Here is a 19,537-nt window from a genome sequence, read left to right on the forward strand (position 1 = left end):
TTTTAGTTGACCTGCCCCACACAGCAGAACACAGTCTGGGAATCGATTTCATGAATTCCCACAATCTTTCATTTGATCCAGTCAACCAGTGTGTCTGGAAAATGGCAAAATCTGCAAGAGCCCCCGCAACGCTCAACATAGGAGAGTACATGAACAAAATTAGCGCCGGAGGCGAATTTTGGTTCAACCCGACCACGCTAAGTACGGACAAGCAGGTTAGGGCAGTTCTGCAAAAGAACAGGACAGCATTCGCGACCCACAAGCACGACTGTGGACGGATGACTGGCTCCGTATAAATAACAGGACCTGACCCTAGATCCCAAAAACAGTATGGATTTCCCCAAGAGGCAGAGGGAGAAATCTCAAAGGTAATCGACAGCTTATTAGAGCAGGGCCTACTTAGATCAGTAGCCTCCATTAATAATGCCCCGATTTGGCCAGTGAGAAAGCCCGATGGATCATGGCGACTGACCATCGATTACCGGGAACTCAACAAAATCACCCCTGCAGCAGCCCCCACAATAGCCACAAGTCCCGAGACCATGCTCAAGCAGGGACTCAATTCCCGATTCTTTACAGTTTTGGATGTCAGTAATGGATTCTGGTCCATTCCATTGGCAAAGGCGTGCCAGTACAAATTTGTCTTCACTTTTAAAAATCAGCAGTACACGTGGACATGCCTGCCACAAGGATTCCACAACTCCCCCTCCATTTTCCACCGACAGCTGGCAAATGGTTTAGCCAAATTCTCTCGCCCCGAATGTCTGGTCCAGTATGTTGACGACCTACTACTGCAGACAGACACCAAGGAAGAGCACATTAAGCTTCTGTCCGAACTCCTGGAACTCTTACACTCAATTGGTTGTAAAGTTAACCCCAAAAAGGCCCAGATTTTGGAAGATAAGGTGATATATTTGGGAACAATTATCACACATGGTAAACGCGAGATCGAGCATAAAAGGATTGACTTGATTGCTAAATTGCCCCTTCCCCAGAACGTTTCAGCCCTCCGGTCATTTTTCGGACTGGTTGGCTACTGCCAAAACCACATTGACGGTTTCGCCAGCAAGGCAGCACCCCTCTCAGACCTCCTAAAGAAAGGAGCCCCCTGGGAATGGCTTCCGCAGCATACGGATGCTGTGGACTCTTTAAAACAGGCACTCATAGCAACCCCCGCAATACAAGTTCCAGACCTGCTTTCCCCTTACACTATAGACGTAGCAACCACAGACCGCACCCTTTCGGCCGTGCTCCTCGAGGAACGGCACGAACAGTTAAGGCCCGTAGCTTACGCCTCCAGAATTTTAGATGCTGTGGAGCAGGGATTTTCAGCCTGTGAGAGGCACCTGCTCACAGTATTTTGGGCAGTTCAGTATTTTTCGTACATTACCGGACTGAACCCCATCACAATCCTCACAGAACACACCCCCACCCAACTTTTACTGGACGGACGACTCAAGGACGGTACAATCAGTCAGATAAGAGCAGCTAGATGGTCCCTTCTCTTGCAGGGACGGGACATCACTGTTAAACGGACAAAGACCCACACTTTTTTAGCCGACAACTTACAGTACCCCGGAACCCCCCAAGAATGTGAAATTACCTCTCCACACCACAACACAGGCCCCTTTATTGCTAAAACCCCCCCTAGAAAGATAGGTAGTTCAACCCAGAGCCCCCAGCACACAGACACGTGCGAGCCCATAAAGATATATGTGGATGGATCTTCCACAATATTGGATGGGAAGCGCATAACAGGTTGCAGTATATATGTCAAGGACGCGCAGGGACGCACCCTAGAAGAGATAGCAATAAAACTTCCAGGACACTTAGGCGCGCAGGCAGCAGAGCTTGCGGCCATCGCGTATATAGTGGAACACCCAGATTCCTTCCCCAGCCCAGCAGACATATACTCGGACAGCCTCTATGTCTGCAACAGCCTTACGGAATTCCTGCCCCTGTGGAAAGCAAGAGGATTTGTTTCCGCAGACGGAAAACCCCTCCCCTCAGCTCCATTGCTCCGTCACATTTTAGAGAGAGCACAGAACAGGACTTTTGGTATAGTCAAAGTTCGAAGTCACCATCGTTCCTCCCCCCCTGGAAATGTGAAAGCCGACGCACTGGCTAAAGCAGGTTCCAGGCATGGATACCTTTGGACACCCCACGAAAGCGCCCCAGTGAATGCAGTTCAGGTCTCGCAGCCTAAGATCGAGGATTTAGTGCAGGCCCAGAAGCAGGACAGCAATCTCAGAGAGATTTAAAATGGAAACTATCCAGCCCCCTATGAGAGGTTTAAGAATACACTGACCACACATGATGGTGTGGTGTTAAAAGACACCCTTTATGTGGTTCATGAACAGGACAGGAATCAACTGATTTGTTTGTTCCATGACGGTCGTGGACATCAGGGAATCGATCCCACTACAGCCCACCTCAGGCAGCTTTGTTGGTGGCCGAATTTAAAGGACGATGTTAATCACTACATCGAGAATTGCCTTATCTGTGCCCAGAATAATCCGGACAGATATGCCAAAAAGGCTGAGCTTAGTCACACCCGACCCGTTAATGGCCCCTGGACTAACCTCCAGATTGATTTTATAGGACCATTGCCCCCTTGCAGGAATGGTTACAAATATGTACTCGTGGTGATAGACACCGTTTACAAAATGGGTGGAAGCATTCCCATCCAGGACAAACACTGCAAAGACCACAGCCAAAATTTTGACCCACCATATCTTTAAAAGATGGGGACTCCCCCGCAGCATTGAATCCGACCAAGGTTCCCATTTTACGGGACGTGTCATGAAGAACGCCCTCACGATATTTGGCATTACCCAAAAATTCCACATTGCATCCCACCCACAGTCGAGTGGTATCGTGGAGTGCATGAATCGGACCCTAAAATCCACCCTCAGAAAAATGGTCCAGCAAAACAACACCACTTGGGACTCAGTCCTCCCTTTTGCGCTGATGTTTTTGCGTAATACAGTTTTAACCTCCACAGGTTACACCCCACACACTCTCATGACCGGATGCCCCATGAAAGGCACAGAATTTTTATTAGGTTTAGACTTGACCAGCCCCAAAGTGATGGCCCTCACACACGAGAACGCAGTCAAACAATTGGTAGAGAATGTTAAAACGGCTCAGCTCGCAGCCGCAGTGAAATTGGGCACAAGAAAGAAACAGAGCAAGGCTTGTTTCGACAAGACAGTGCATGCGACTGTGTACAGTGTAGGACAGCAAGTTATGCTCTCTGTATACAACCCCAGCACATTCCTGTCACCAAAGTACTCGGGTCCGTACTCCATTGCGGACAAAGTAAGCCCTTCTGTCTACAAGATAAAGTATCCTAAGGGAAAGACTGTGTGGTTCCATATCAACCAGCTGAAGGCATACGGAACACAGTCTAACCACTCACACCACGTCATGCTCGACGCAGCACACCACACCCCGCCCACAGCCAATGTAACCCTACCATCCCCCAACACGTCCAGCCCAGCCACGGACTCAACCTCGACTCCACTCCCGACATATACACTCCGCCCCGGAACGCCCACAGACTGCAGCAGCAGAGACAGCGACTGTGACTCGGATGATCGCCACAGCACGCCTCCCTACTATCCCCATGCAACAGGACACACACCCAGCGAATCTGACCATGATTCAAGTGATCCCTTCATGATCACTTTCCTAAACAAACCCCACCACCGACCACCGACCTACCATGACGACACTATTCCGTCCCCACACAACTAGACACCACCTATTGGCACAGGGACAATTCGTTCAGACTCGTCCGGAATGACGAGAGCGATCCAAAATCATACCAAGCAGCCCTTTCAGCCCTGATACATTCAAGAGTTTGGCATCCGGGAGAAGATGACGACCTTGAGTCTGACTCCCAAAAACGAGAACCCCTTTGCGACCATGTTCGCAACTGATAACTGAGGTGTCCAGATGATGTTTTAAAAGGAACCGCTTGGGAGAAACGGTGTCCTTTCTGATGGAACCTGCAGCATGTTTTATGTTATTTGTAGTGTTTGTTAAATGTTGTATGTCAGATGGGAAAAAAATTTCCACGGCCCCACGCCTTTTCGGCCTAAACCTATGAGGACTTGCCCACAGAGACTTGCACTTGGCCAGACGCTAGTTCAGAGGAACTAGTTTGTCTGCAGAGACGTGTTAAGGTCCCAGACGCCAGTTCAGCAGAACTCGTCTGTCGACGGAAACCCAGACCCCCGTTCATAACTGCCCTTCTGGTTCGAAGGTAGAACCAATACGGCAGCCCCCACGATGACTACATTTCTTGCCCGTTCTTGTCGGTTGCTCAGGTAGTGGAGAAACGGCTTGGGACCTGCCCTGCCTGGGAACCCCCCTCTGGTCAGCTACGCTCGGGTAGGGGACACACAGCATTGGTCGCCGTCCTACCCGGGGACTCCATCCAACTCTTACCCGTCGCGGCCCATACGCACCTCATTTTGGAAAGTTTTAGTTCAAAAAGTTTTGTTTTGTTTCAGGTAACCCTTAGGTTGCCAACCACATGCTATTTACATCCTCAAACATTGGGATGGTAAATCGCACAGCCTGTGAGACGGCTCACACTGGTTCATTATTTGGAAGTGTGTCTTGTCCTAAAATTCGGTTTTTGAAAAAAAAAAATGAGGGAGTCACACACCGTGACCAATTATAAAGGGAGTAATTGGCACTAAAGGACAGACAGGCTATCATACGAGATGTTAAACCAAGTTAGTAACAGACACTATGCTTGATCACACAGAACTCCAGAAGCTCCAGGACAAAAGAAGAGAAGCGAAGAGAAGAGAAGAGAAGTGAAAGAAGAAGAACCATGAGGACATCCTCCGGATTGTTCATCGTTATAATGGACATTTGGTTGCGCACGAACGCGAACCCCATGACCTCAAGCCCCCCAGCCGTTAATGATTCACTTCCCCACAGTACCCAGAGCCCAGTCACCAGCGACACCACACCATCTTGGTGTGACAGGTGTATAACCTGGTACTCCCTGTCCTACTTGATAGAATCCTTATTGGTATTGGCGATACTCTGCGCAATCGTGCAGACTATGCGCCTGAGAAAATGGAGAAGGAAAGCCTTCCGAGCTCGCACCCCGGTAAATAGGATCAGATCCCCTATTTTCGGATACGACCAGACCCCCGAGATCTATAATAAAGAGCATTCGTTTGTTTTTGTTGTAAATAAAGAAATGTTGAAGAGCAATTGTACGATTCTGAGCTTGACTGCCAAGCCAGGAAACATGTGTATAAACTGCTATGATTTTGTTTGTATGGTTGAGGAAGTTAGAGTGATGAAATGTTTAAGTGAGTGTAGTGTATTAAGGATAGTTAGAGGTTTCCATTTTTTTTTTTGTAATGCATGTCCCTGTTTGACATAGCGCCCCTTAGAATTGCCAGTTAACATTTTTTTGCATAGTTATGGTCAGTGTAGAGACCATGAAAGAAGTGCTCACCAGGTCAGGGAATGGAAAGCAACATAGTTATGTGATCCTTCACACTTTGCGTTAGGATCACAAGGAGGGAGTGTAGCCACCTAAATCGGCCAACTCCCGATTTAAAATGGTGAACGGTAAAGGCTGATGGGAAAGTCAGCCAACACAGGCAGAAACCAGCAGGTGTAGGTTTGCTGTGTATTTAACTCAGCAAAAGGCCAGACACATCGATACCGGCAACCATCAGCATAACAATGTAGCAGCCATCTACATACTGATGAGCAATCCCCGGGAACAATAAGTAACATTTGGGACACACAAAGCAAAGCAAGACAAAAGAGGTTAACCAACACCTCAAGACCGCCCATATATCAGGGAACCGCTCCAGTATTGGAGAAATTGAACCAAGTGATTGGAACAAAGTCCAATCACCTAGAACCAGGTACAGGGTCCGCCCTGAAAGGCCGGAAGCCCTTGGGGACTATAAAGTTAAGCCCCCAAGTTCAACTCGCTCTCTTCGTCCTGCCCGGGTCACCCAGCAACGCAAACCAACCTTGACCGTGACCGGTGCAGTGACCACCGAAGGAAGTAAGTCTTAATTCAACGCTCGCTACGAGATAGCCGCTCCTAGCTACCAATCCATACCAACTTCGAATCCCGCAGACTCAGAACCGAACGAGAGGCCATTTGTTCCCCTGACCTGGTGGGCCAGTCCGAAGTTAAGTATAGGCCTGTTAGTTGTAGAAGTAGCTTAGACGTAGAATTTGTGCATGAGTAGCGATTACTGTGTATACTAAATGTGCTTTGATTTGAATCTTACTAATTGGTGTATTGAGTTATTGATCATTACTTGGACTTGAACCTTGTGGCGGTATCATAAAGATACCTGGCGACTTGAGAGCAAAGGTAATAAAACAGAGCAATTGAACCAACTGGAAAGTTAGCAACAGCTGCCACACAATGCAGCTGCAGGCAGTCGTCCACCGTCTCCACATCCTCAGGAGTAGTCGCCGCAGGTTCATCCACATGGAAGGTACAGCCCCTGGGCTGGTCCCAGTTTTGGTCGGAACGACGGCGCCTCTGGCGCCCCCAGGACCGGCGTCCGTGACGGGGTCGGCGCCTACAAGTCTGACACGGACATGGCTCCTCATCCATTGGTTCTGGAGAAGGCTCCCTTCGGGGAGGAATGTCCGACGGCCACTGGCGTCGATCCGGACGTCCTCTCGCCCAAGGTACCGCAAGAGTGCGGGGGGACATTTTTGGGCGGAAGGGGTTGCGCCCCAAGGCATGCACTTCCATTCCCTGTATCTCCTGCACTCCTCGTTCTGCGCTCTCTCGGGACAATACTATTTGAATGGCCTGTTGAAAATTCAATGTTGGCTGAGTTAACAACTTTCTCTGGGTGGCCGCATTGTTAACACCGCAAACCAAACGGTCGTGTAACATTTCTGATACGGTCTCACCATAGTCACAGTACTCTGCAATCCTGCGTAGCCTGGATAGAAAGTCGGCAAGGGATTCTCCTTGGGTCCTCTCAGCAGTATTAAACCGGTAACGTTGGACTATCGTGGATGGGGTTGGGTTAAAATGCTGCCCCACTAAATTCACACGTTCATTAAACGTTTTGGTGTCCGGCGCAGCTGGGTACGCAAGGTTCCTAATCACCCCCAAACAAATGCAGGCCACAGGCAGTGAGCAATATGACCACCTAGCGCTAGTTTTCGGTGATATTGTTTGCCCAGAAATAGTAACGCATCCATTGTGCATACTGGTTCCAGCTTTCCAGCGCAGCATCAAAAACATCCAAACGTCCGTACAGAGGCATGGTGTAATAGAAAACAACTTCCAACCTGTATCCAACAAAAATCCAGGGAGGTGGCTTCAGCAGTGTAGACAGCTATTCACTTTAAACCTCATCGCCAGTTTTGTGAGGGCCACAAAGAATCCAGCACACGTTTCAAGGACACAAAGAAATAACATTTATTTACAATAACATATATATACACAACAGCAGCAGCAACCTCGCTTGCTGCTTACTCCTTCCGGCTGGTTCCAAACTGGCCAGCTTTATCTATACAGGGAGTCTGCTAATGATTTCTCCGCCCCCCTCATTGGGGAAGCTCATACTCCCACAGGATTGTGGGATTGTCATTAGTCCCCAGCCAATGATAAGCAGGCAGGTTATAACAGTTGGGTTACTGGGTTACAGGGATAGGGTGGAGGTAGTGTGCTCTTTCCAAGGGCTAGTTCAGACTCAATGGGCCAAATAACCTCCTTCTGCAGTGTAAATTCTATGAATCTATGAATTCAACTTAATTTCAAGCTAAATTAGTTCTTCAATCTAGTAACTAAAAGCTGCTCTTTTGATTGGGTGTAATTTTGTTACATTTGTGAAAGGGGAGTCAGCTGAGCTGTACCTGGTTAACTGTGCAATTGCTTTAATCCAGTTTCCAAAGCATCGTTTTTGAGGCCAATAAAGGGAGGCCACCTCAGTACTACCTTTGCTGCACTGTGAGTTCTGCTTGGCTAAAAGAGAGTGCTTTTCGAATTGTGTAGAAACAGGGAGTTAGGTGAAGCTTCAAAAGACAAGTCCGGAGCTCTGTCTCAGTTCGGGCAAGAGCAGAGTGCAGCTGAACTAAGGTTGGATTCCTATTCTCATTGACTACACAGTCAGCAACATAGTGACCTATATGACACCCCATCATCAGAGACCTTCTTTGAATATGTAGGTCGGGATCAGATGACATAATTTTAGTAAGCTTGACAGAAGCTGGTTTTTCTGCTGTGCTGACCACAGAGGAAGAGGAGATGGACCACAATTGACTAAAAAAAGATTTGTTTTTAAAAAACGTTTTTGACTTTCTTAGGTGATTAGGAATTGGAGTAGGGGAGGTAAATCCCCTCCAGGAAATTTAACCATATGCAAAAGACCATTCCTTCAGACCCTGGCATTAGCCTCCAATTGCCCACCAATCCATTCCCATTAGAAAGGCTGTATCCTGCCAGTTTTGGTGAGGAGCCAAAAAGGGCCAATGTAGATCATAGAATCATAGAATTTATAGTGGAGAAGGAGGCCATTCGGCCCATCATGTCTGCACCGGCCCTTGGCAAGAACACCCTACTCCAGTCCATACCTCCACCCTTTCCCCGTAACTCAGCAACCCCCACCTAACCTTTTGGACACGAAGGGGCAATTTAGAATGGCTAATCTACCTAATCTGCGCATGTTTAGATGAGGCCCAAGTGTTAACATTTCCTGAGCCTCATGCTGCAGGGCCTCATGAATGTGGGACCGTTTCCTGTCTGCCTCAGTTAGTCCTGGCCTATAAGATTGCCACCTGAGTTAAAAGTGGAGTTAATGCAGTCTTTTATCTTGCAATGTGGTAATCAACACCAGTGTTGGAGGTGGGTTAAACTATTTATCATAATACATTGAGCAAATAAACTCTATATCAACCACATACTTGTCCTTACTTGTCCTGTGTAACTAGTAGATACAGCTACTTCATTCTTTGACTTCATCAGATTAAAGTCATGACCAAAACTGTTTGCAGGGAAAAGCAGAGCTTCTGTTTTGCTGAAAATGTTAATATTTTTAAATTATGTCTGCATAAGTCTGACTTATTTTCTGCCATGGGATTGAGGTACACGAATTCTGAAGATACCTTATGGTATCATTGGATGCATTAGTAACAAATTTATCTTATTCCTAAAGGTGTAATAGCTCAATGGTGAGCAAAGTTCAACACCAAATTAAGGTGTGCCTTGCTTGTTGGGCTTTCTAATTTAATTGCTGAGTGTATTGACAATATTCTATTCGCTGTGAGCTCCGCTGAGAAATGTTTTATCTAATGCAAGAAGACATTGATTAAAGTCACATAGTTGTACGCTGATTTTAAGATCAGACCTGCTTACATGAGCAAACCTGTTCTCCAATTAGCCAAACTGTTGTCTCGCTGTTACGGATGTATTGATCTTGCGTTAGTGATCAAGGTTCTTGTTTCGCATTATTGTCAACTTGCAGTGAAAGCGAGATTTCATTGTCAGATGCACTTGTGGGTCATAAAAGGGAATACCGGGCTGGATCCTCTGCCCCGCAACGCCGGCAATGCGGATTGCAATCGGGCCGAGAATCGGTTGTCCAGCCAAAATTGAGGTTCATGCCCAGCGCCGAACCGACCGCGATGCACCAGCCCTCCACTGGTGGTGGGATCGAGTCTTTGCGCCAGCGGGAGGATTTACATCCATTTAGTGGGCCCGGTACCAGATTCTCTGGGCCCTCGCGATTCTCTGGTGCTCTGCGCTGGGAATCATGTGGACGCGGATCACCACAGCTATCACCAAACGTGGACCTAATGTGGTTGTCCCTGCGGTGGGACAGGGGGCAACTCCTTAAGGGGGTTGTCCCAAAATCTACCGAAGGGCCACCCTTATCCTCAGAAAAAAGACCCTTGTCTGGAAGCTAGAAAGCAGTCCACAAGGGGCAGTGACAGAAATTACAGTTGTAACACTTATCTCACTTCCTATTAAGGTGGTCCCTGGGGGGATCCCTCTCTCTAGGAGGTCTCAGTGGGGAGTCCCTCTAGTTATGGAGTCCCTGTGGGTCTCCCAAGTTAAGGAGTCCCGGGGGGATGGGGAGGGGTGGGGGTCACCCCCATACTTGGGGGTGTGGGGGAGAGGATGTGCACCCAGAAAATATGAGGGTGGAAGGCTGATTTGCGATGCGGGGGAGGTGGGGGCTGATTTGCGGCGCGGTGGGACGGGGAGCTGGCCAGCCTTGGGACTTTACTATCGAATCGCCTCTCAAAATGCCAGCCTGATAGCGGGATTCCCTACGATTCCTTGCCATGCATAGATTTCCTGGGGTAACGTCAATTGGTAGCAATTCTCCTCCGGCGGGAGAACATGGGGTGCGATGTTTCGGCCACGCTGCGCTGGAAAAGCATCTCGCTGCAGTGCAGCAAGGCCGGTGCAAGCTGGGAGACTCGCGATGCCTCACGAGATGTTGTAAAGAGACTCTCGCCCACAATGGGTGGGATCACTATTTGGTAAATCTTCATATTAGAGCGAGGCAGTAAGCATTACTCTAATGTGCAGATTCCTGAGGTACCTGGGGCTTTGTGGACCCGGCCTGAGAAATAGTCCCCTCCTTCGGCCGGCTCGTGCACCACATGGTGCCCCTAGCCCCTGATGATGTCCCCTCTGCCCGCGGATCAGCCCTCCCCCGCTGTACTGAGTCCGCAGCTGCCACGCCGAGTTCCTGACGGATGAGACCACACGCAACTGACACTGTCTGGAACTCACCCGTCGGGGGCAGGCCTCAGGCAATGTCCTGAGGCCGTCGATACATGGCGCTGTATGCTGCTTTGGAGGGGTCGGAGCATCCGCGAAAGTGCGCCACCCCCGATCTGGTCGGGAACTTTGATCTCCGGCCGATCACCGAACTCGACCGGAGAATCCAGCTCATGGCTTTCCTTTCTCACCTATCCAATGACTAAACACAGCATATCTGAAAAAATAGTGGTGTAACTCCTGAGGTGCTTTAATTGTCAGGAACGGGCATGTGATAGGTTTAAGTAATAAACATAAATGTTTATTGTTCACCAGCTGAATATACACAACTAAACCCAGGCTCACCCCCACACAGATACACACATACACACTCTGGAAGAGATTGCGATTATAAAGCTAGCATATGTATCTGTTGCATAATTTCAAGAGTCTTTGTTACACTTGCTTTTCCATGGGGTGAAGACTTGAACCAATGCAAACCAGTCCAAAGATGTGCAGGTTAGGTGGATTGGCCATGATAAATTGCCCTTAGTGTCCAAAATTGCCCTTAGTGTTGGGTGGGGTTACTGGGTTATGGGGATAGGGTGGAGCTGTTAACCTTGGGTAGGGTGCTCTTTCCAGGAGCCAGTGCAGACTCGATGGGCCGAATGGCCTGCTTCTGCACTGTAAATTCTATGATAAGGCCTGTAATCCTTTTTGTCCACCAATAAAAAGTCTGAGTTTATAAGGAAGGTTTGATATGTTTTTATGTTCACAGTAGCATATTCCTCTTATTAGACTCCAGTCAATGTGCAATAGCGGAGCCCAAGTACAGTACCTGAGGTAGGGTGTTCAAGGCTAAATCGAATCTCTGTCTACATGTGGCTTAAAAGCAGGTGTTTGTAGGCAGAACTTTTCCCATTGTTGGCACAGATGTTTCTGCCTGTCTGGCCAGAATATATCTTAACATTTTATCAGAAATTTTCTGTCATGTGATCAGAGCATCTTTTCCCGATGTCCTCATAACTAGTTTCTGATGGTCATAGATACTGCAAAGGCCCTGACAATATTCCAGCAACAGTACTGAAGACTTAGATTAGATTTAGATTCTACCCTGCTCGCAGCAGCTGTGATTCAAAATGTTTATGGGCCACATGTGAGCACAGTGGTTAGCACTGTTGCTTCACAGGTTTGATTCCCGGCCTGGGTCTGTGTCTGTGGCGGAGTCCGCACGTTCTCCCCGTGTCGGCATGGGTTCCCTCCGGGTGCACCGGTTTCCTCCCACAAGTCCCGAAAGACGTGCTGTTAGGTAATTTGGACATTCTGAATTTCTCCCTCTGTGTACCCGAACAGGCGCTGGAGTGTGGCGACCAGGAGATTTCACAGTAACTTCATTGCAGTGTTAATGTAAGCCTACTGGTGACAATTATTATTATTGTCACATGTACTGAGGTACAATTGTTCTGCGTACAATCCAGGCAGATTACTCCATACAAGAAAACATAGAACATATGATAAATACATCAGGATATATAATGAAAATACATAAACAGACAGCGAGTGAAGTATACGGTATATAGTGCTACAATTGGCGAGACCATGCAGATGCTATGATAACGGATGAACGAACATCGCGCGACAATTGCCAGGCAGGACTGTTCCCTTCCAGTCGGGGAACACTTCAGCAGTCAAGGGTATTCAGCCCATGATATTCGGGTAAGCATTCTCCAAGGCGGCCTTCAGGACGCAGGACAACGCAGAAACGCCGAGCAGAAACTTATAGCCAAGTTCCGCACACATGAGTACGGCCTCAACAGGGACCTTGGATTCATGTTGCATTACCTTCACCCCCACCACCTGGCCTGGGCTTGCAAAATCCTACCAACTGCCCTGGCTTGAGACAATTCACACCTCTTTAACCTGTGATTATCCCTCTCTCTAGTTTCTCCGTTTGGACCTGTAAAGACTTCATTACCTGCAAAGACTCGCATTCAAAGTATTGTCTTGCATCTTTAACTTTGTCTGTATATATGTTTCAGGAACCCACATCTTCATTTACCTGAGGAAGGAGCAGTGCTCTGAAAGCTAGCAATCAACACCACCCAGGACAAACCAGCCCACTTGATTGCTCCCCCTTCCACAACATCCAAATCCTCCTCCACCAACGAACAGTGGCAGCTATGTGTACCATCTACAAGATGCACTGCAGTAACTCACAAGGTTCCTTAGACAGCACCGTCCAAACCCACGGCCACTACCATCTAGAAGAACAAGAACAGCAGATACATGGGAGCCCCACCATCTGGCGGTTCCCCTCCAAATCGCTCACCACCCTGACTTGGAAATATATTGCCGTTCCTTCACCGTCGCTGGGGCAACATCCTGGAATCACTCATCCGCATACTACCTTGACAAAACAGAAATTTTCACACCTGTTCGGGGTGATTCTGAGGCCTCCCTCTCTATCCGTGAGCACAGGCTCAAAATTCAGAGAGAAGGGAAAAACATGATTCTCTCTGACGTGATAGGCTTTTAGAATCTTTCTTTCTTCTCCCCGCCCCCGTGAATCACGCCGTAGGAGCCCGGGAACCTGATTTTAATACATTTAGCATGTCATTAGCGAGCAATATCTCCAGATCTTGACCCTCACGGAATATTCACCGGGCACCAGTGTGACGTACATCGGGGTCATTTACAACAAGTATGCAAAGGAATGAACCTGGCAGCCTCCCCTCCAAGGGGGATATCGGAGGTGAGCGCTCAGGCAGCCTTGATTCACCAGGTTCTTTACTGCTCAGGATGTACCAGAGACTATGTGGGGGACACAGAAGTTCAAGATGTGGCTGGGAGTCGGTCACATTCTCGGGGAGAGGGGGTCACTCGCAGTCCTTGCCTTCCATTCACTTTGGGGCGCTACTTGCTTTAAGGGGTTCTGCAGGCTGACATGCAGGCATTACTTCCTGTGTCCTCCTTTTTGAGCTTCTGGCTAAATCACAGTTGAGTGCCCATCCTTACTGGGAGCTTGAAAGTGGGTGGGAGGAGATGAGCGTCAGCATTGGAGGGGGGACTGTAACTGGTGGGGACTGTGAGGTAACTGGATGGGTCCCATGAGAAGCGAGGCTGTAAGGGGAGAGTGTGCGCCTCCAGAATGGTTTGCATCCCTGCCTCATGAGTAATGAAGATGCTCTCACTTGGGGAAGTATAACTAAATTGTGCATAGAACCCCGCATTCAGGCACAACTCTTTTTTAAAAAAAAATATTTTATTCAAGATTATTTGGCCAAACATAACAGTACGTAGTGTTTCTTTTAAACAACAATAAAACAATATAAATAACAGTGGCCAGTTTTAAACAAATAAATAAATAATATATGAACAGAAACAAAATCCAAACTAAATGGCAACTGCCTTGTCAAAAATAAATACTCTCCAAAGATACAATCCAACAGTCCAATATACATTACCTAAAACAAGTGCCTATACATATACAATAACATCCCTGAGAGTCAGTCCGATTCCTCCCCCCCGCCCCCCCTCCCGCCTGGGTTGCTGCTGTTGTCTTCTTCTTTTCCATTCCCTCTATCTTTCTGTGAGGTAGTCGACGAACGGTTGCCACCGCCTGGTGAACCCTCGAGCCGAACCCCTTAGTATGAACTTAATCCGTTCTAACTTTATAAACCCTGCCATGTCGTTTATCCAGGTCTCCACACCCGGGGGTTTGGCTTCCTTCCACATTAACAATACCCTGCGTCGGGCTACTAGGGACGCAAAGGCCAAAACATCAGCCTCTCTCGCCTCCTGCACTCCCGGCTCTTCTGCAACCCCAAATATAGCCAACCCCCAGCTTGGTTCGACCTGGACCCCCACCACCTTCGAAAGCACCTTTGCCACCCCCACCCAAAACCCCTGTAGTGCCGGGCATGACCAGAACATGTGGGTGTGATTCGCTGGGCTTCTCGAGCATCTCGCACACCTATCCTCTACCCCCAAAAATTTACTGAGCCGTGCTCCAGTCATATGCGCCCTGTGTAACACCTTAAATTGAATCAGGCTTAGCCTGGCACACGAGGACGATGAGTTTACCCTACTTAGGGCATCCGCCCACAGCCCCTCCTCAATCTCCTCCCCCAGCTCTTCTTCCCATTTCCCTATCAGCTCATCTACCATAATCTCCCCCTCGTCCCTCATTTCCCTATATATATCTGACACCTTACCGTCCCCCACCCATGTCTTTGAGATCACTCTGTCCTGCACCTCATGCGTCGGGAGCTGCGGGAATTCCCTCACCTGTTGCCTCGCAAAAGCCCTCAGTTGCATATACTGGAATGCATTCCCTTGGGGCAACCCATATTTTTCCGTCAGCGCTCCCAGACTCGCAAACGTCCCATCGACGAACAGATCTCTCAATTGTGCTACCCCTGCTCTTTGCCATGCTCCAAATCCCCCATCCATTCTCCCCGGAACAAACATATGGTTATTTCTTATCGGGGACCGCACCGAGGCTCCCGCCTTTCCCCTATGCCGTCTCCACTGCCCCCAAATTTTTAATGTAGCCACCACCACCGGGCTTGTGGTGCATTTCTTCGGTGAGAACGGCAACGGTGCCGTCACCATAGCTTGTAGGCTAGTCCGCCTGCAGGACGCCCTCTCCAATCTCTTCCACGCCGCTCCCTCCTCTTCTCCCATCTACTTACACACCATTGAAATATTGCCGGCCCAGTAGTACTCACTTAGGCTCGGTAGTGCCAGCCCCCCCGTCCCTACTACGCTGCAAAAATCCCCTCCTCACTCTCGGGGTCTTCCGGGCCCAACAAAACTCATAATACTCTTCTCGATTCTTTTGAAAAAAGCCTTCGTGACCACCACCGGGAGGCACTGAAACACAAAAAGGAATCTCGGGAGGACCACTATTTTAACCGCCTGCACCCTACCTGCCAGTGACAGGGACACCATGTCCCATCTCTTAAAGTCCTCCTCCATCTGTTCCACCAACCGCGTTAAATGAAGCCTATGTAATGTACCCCAATTCTTGGCTATCTGGATCCCCAAGTACCGAAAGTCCCTTGTTACCTTCCTCAACGGTAAATCCTCTATTTCTCTGCTCTGCTCCCCTGGATGCACCACAAACAACTCACTTTTCCCCATGTTCAATTTATACCCTGAAAAATCCCCAAACTCCCCAAGTATCCGCATTATCTCTGGCATCCCCTCCGCCGGGTCCGCCACATATAGCAACAAATCATCCGCATACAGAGATACCCGGTGTTCTTCTCCTCCCCTGAGTACTCCCCTCCACTTCCTGGAACCCCTCAATGCTATGGCCAAGGGCTCAATCGCCAGTGCAAACAATAACGGGGACAGAGGACATCCCTGGCTCGTCCCTCTATGGAGCCGAAAATAATCAGACCCCGTCCATTTGTGACCACGCTCGCCATCGGGGCCCAATACAGCAACTGTACCCATCTGATATACCCATCTCCAAAGCCAAATCTCCTCAGCACCTCCCACAAATAATCCCACTCCACTCTATCAAATGCTTTCTCGGCATCCATCGCCACCACTATCTCCGCTTCCCCCTCTGGTGGGGGCATCACCATTACCCCTAGCAGCCTCCGTATATTTGTATTCAGCTGTCTCCCCTTCACAAACCCAGTTTGGTCCTCATGAACCACCCCCGGGACACAATCCTCTATCCTCGTTGCCATTACCTTGGCCAGAATCTTAGCGTCCACATTCAGGAGGGAAATAGGCCTATAGGACCCGCATTGCAGCGGGTCTTTTTCCTTCTTTAGGAGGAGCGATATCGTTGCCTCTGACAGAGTCGGGGACAGCTGCCCCCTTTCCCTCGCCTCATTAAAGGTTCTCATCAGTAGCGGGGCCAGCAAGTCCATATATTTCCTATAGAATTCAACTGGGAATCCGTCTGGTCCCGGGGCCTTCCCCGCCTGCATGCTCCCAATCCCTTTCACTACTTCCTCCGTCTCAATCTGTGCTCCCAGTCCCGCCCTCTCCTGCTCCTGCACCTTAGGAAATTCCAGCTGATCCTGAAAGCACATCATTCTCTCCTTCCCATCCGGGGGCTGAGCTTCATATAATCTTTCATAAAATGCCTTGAACACGCCATTCACTCTCTCTGCTCCCCGCTCCATCTCTCCCTCCTCATCTCTCACCCTCCTTATTTCCCTCGCTGCTCCCCTTTTCCTCAGTTGGTGGGCCAGCAACCTGCTCGCCTTCTCCCCATATTCGTACTGTACACCCTGTGCCTTCCTCCATTGTGCCTCTGCATTACCCGTAGTCAACAAGTCAAATTCTACATGTAGCCTTTGCCTTTCCCTGTACAGTCCCTCCTCCGGTGCCTCCGCATATTGTCTGTCCACCCTCAGAAGTTCTTTCAACAACCGCTCCCTTTCCCTACCCTCCTGCTTTCCTTTATGTGCCCGAATAGATATCAGCTCCCCTCTAACCACTGCCTTCAGCGCCTCCCAGACCACTCCCACCTGAACCTCCCCATTATCATTGAGTTCCAAGCACCTTTCAATACACCCCCTCACCCTTAAACACACCCCCTCATCTGCCAATAATCTCATGTCCATTCTCCAGGGTGGACGCTGGTCTTTTTCCTCCCCTATCTCCAGGTCCACCCAATGTGGAGCGTGATCCGAAATAGCTATAGCCGTGTACTCCGTCCCCGTCACCTTCGGGATCAGTGCCCTTCCCAAAACAAAAAAGTCTATCCGTGAATAAACTTTGTGGACATAGGAGAAAAACGAAAACTCCTTACTCCTAGGTCTACTAAATCTCCAGGGGTCTACTCCTCCTATCTGCTCCATAAAGTCCTTAAGCACCCTAGCTGCAGCCGGCCTCCTTCCGGTCCTGGACCTCGATCTGTCCAGCCCTGGGTCCAGCACCGTATTAAAATCTCCACCCATTACCAACTTCCCCACCTCTAGGTCCGGGATACGTCCTAACATACGCCTCATAAAGTTGGCATCATCCCAGTTCGGGGCATATACGTTCACTAAGACCACCGCCTCCCCTTGCAATTTGCCACTCACCATCACGTATCTGCCCCCACTATCCGCCACTATGGTCTTTGCCTCAAACATTACCCGCTTCCCCACTAGTATAGCCACCCCCCTGTTTTTTGCGTCTAGCCCCGAATGAAACACCTGCCCCACCCATCCTTTGCGTAGTCTGACCTGGTCTATCAGTTTCAGATGCGTCTCCTGCAGCATAACCACATCTGCCTTAAGTTTCTTTAGGTGTGCGAGTACCCGTGCCCTCTTTATCGGCCCGTTCAGCCCTCTCACATTCCACGTGATCAGCCGGGTTGGGGGGCTCTTTCCCCCCCCCCCCTTGTCGACTAGCCATCTCCTTTTTCAATCCAGCTCCTCACCCGGTTCCCACGTAGCCGTATCTCCCCCCAACGGCGCCCTCCCGCCCCGACCACCCCACCCCATACCAGCTCCCCCTTCTCCCCAGCAGCAGCAACCCAGTTAACCCCCAACCCCACCCCCCCACTAGATCCCTCACTAGCGTAATTGCACCCCCTATGTTGCTCCCAGAAGTCAGCAAACTCTGGCCGACCTCGGCTTCCCCCCGTGACCTCGGCTCCCACTGTGCGAGGCCCCCTCCTTCCTGCTTCCCTGTTCCCGCCATGATTACCATAGCGCGGGAACAAAGCCCGCGCTTCCCATTTGGCCCCGCCCCCAATGGCCGGCGCCCCCAGCTCCTCATCCTCCCTCCCCCCCTCCCCCACGACATGGGGAAGAGAGAAAAGTTACAGGGTCGCAGGATTAACAACTTGGGAAATCATCTCTTCCCCCTTTTCCCCCTCTTTACCCCACATATTCGCCCCACCACTTTGTCCCAAACCTTCTTTTTCTAGCCCGCTTATTCCAGTTTCTCCTCGACAATAAATGTCCACGCCTCTTCTGCCGTTTCAAAGTAGTGGTGTTTCCCTTGATGTGTGACCCACAGTCTTGCCGGCTGCGGCATTCCAAATTTAACCTTCCTTTTGTGCAGCACCGCCTTGGCCCGATTAAAGCTTGCCCTCCTTCTCGCCACCTCCGCACTCCAATCTTGATATACGCGGATCACCGCATTCTCCCACCTACTGCTCCGAGTTTTCTTTGCCCATCTGAGGACCATCTCTCTGTCCTTATATCGGAGAAATCTCACCACTATGGCTCGAGGAATTTCTCCAGCCCTCGGTCTTCACGCCATAACTCGATAGGCTCCCTCCACCTCCAACGGGCCCGTCGGGGCCTCCGATCCCATTAACAAGTGCAGCATCGTGCTCACATATGCCCCGACGTCCGCCCCTTCTGCACCTTCGGGAAGACCAAGAATCCTTAAATTCTTCCTCCTCGCATTATTCTCCAGCACCTCCAGCCATTCCACACACCTTTTGTGTTGTGCCTCGTGCATCTCTGTCTTCACCACCAGGCCCTGTATGTCGTCCTCATTCTCAGCAGCCTTTGCCTTCACGACCCGAAGCTCCTGCTCCTGGATCTTTTGCTCCTCCTTTAGCCCTTCAATCGCCTGTAATATCGGGGCCAACAGCTCCTTCTTCATCTCCTTTTTAAGTTCTTCCACGCAACGGCGCAGGAACTCTTGTTGGTCAGGGCCCCATATTAAACTGCCTCCTTCCAACGCCATCTTGCTTTGTGCCTGCCTTTCTGGCCGCTGCTCTAGAGGATCCACCGCAATCCGGCCACTTTCCCCTCCTTTTTCCATCCGTGTCCAGGGGGGATTCCCTTCTGGTTTACCGCACAGTGTTTTTAGCCGTTAAAA

Source organism: Scyliorhinus torazame, chromosome 4 (assembly GCF_047496885.1).
Source record: "Scyliorhinus torazame isolate Kashiwa2021f chromosome 4, sScyTor2.1, whole genome shotgun sequence".
In the NCBI taxonomy this organism is placed as follows: Eukaryota; Metazoa; Chordata; class Chondrichthyes; order Carcharhiniformes; family Scyliorhinidae; genus Scyliorhinus; species Scyliorhinus torazame.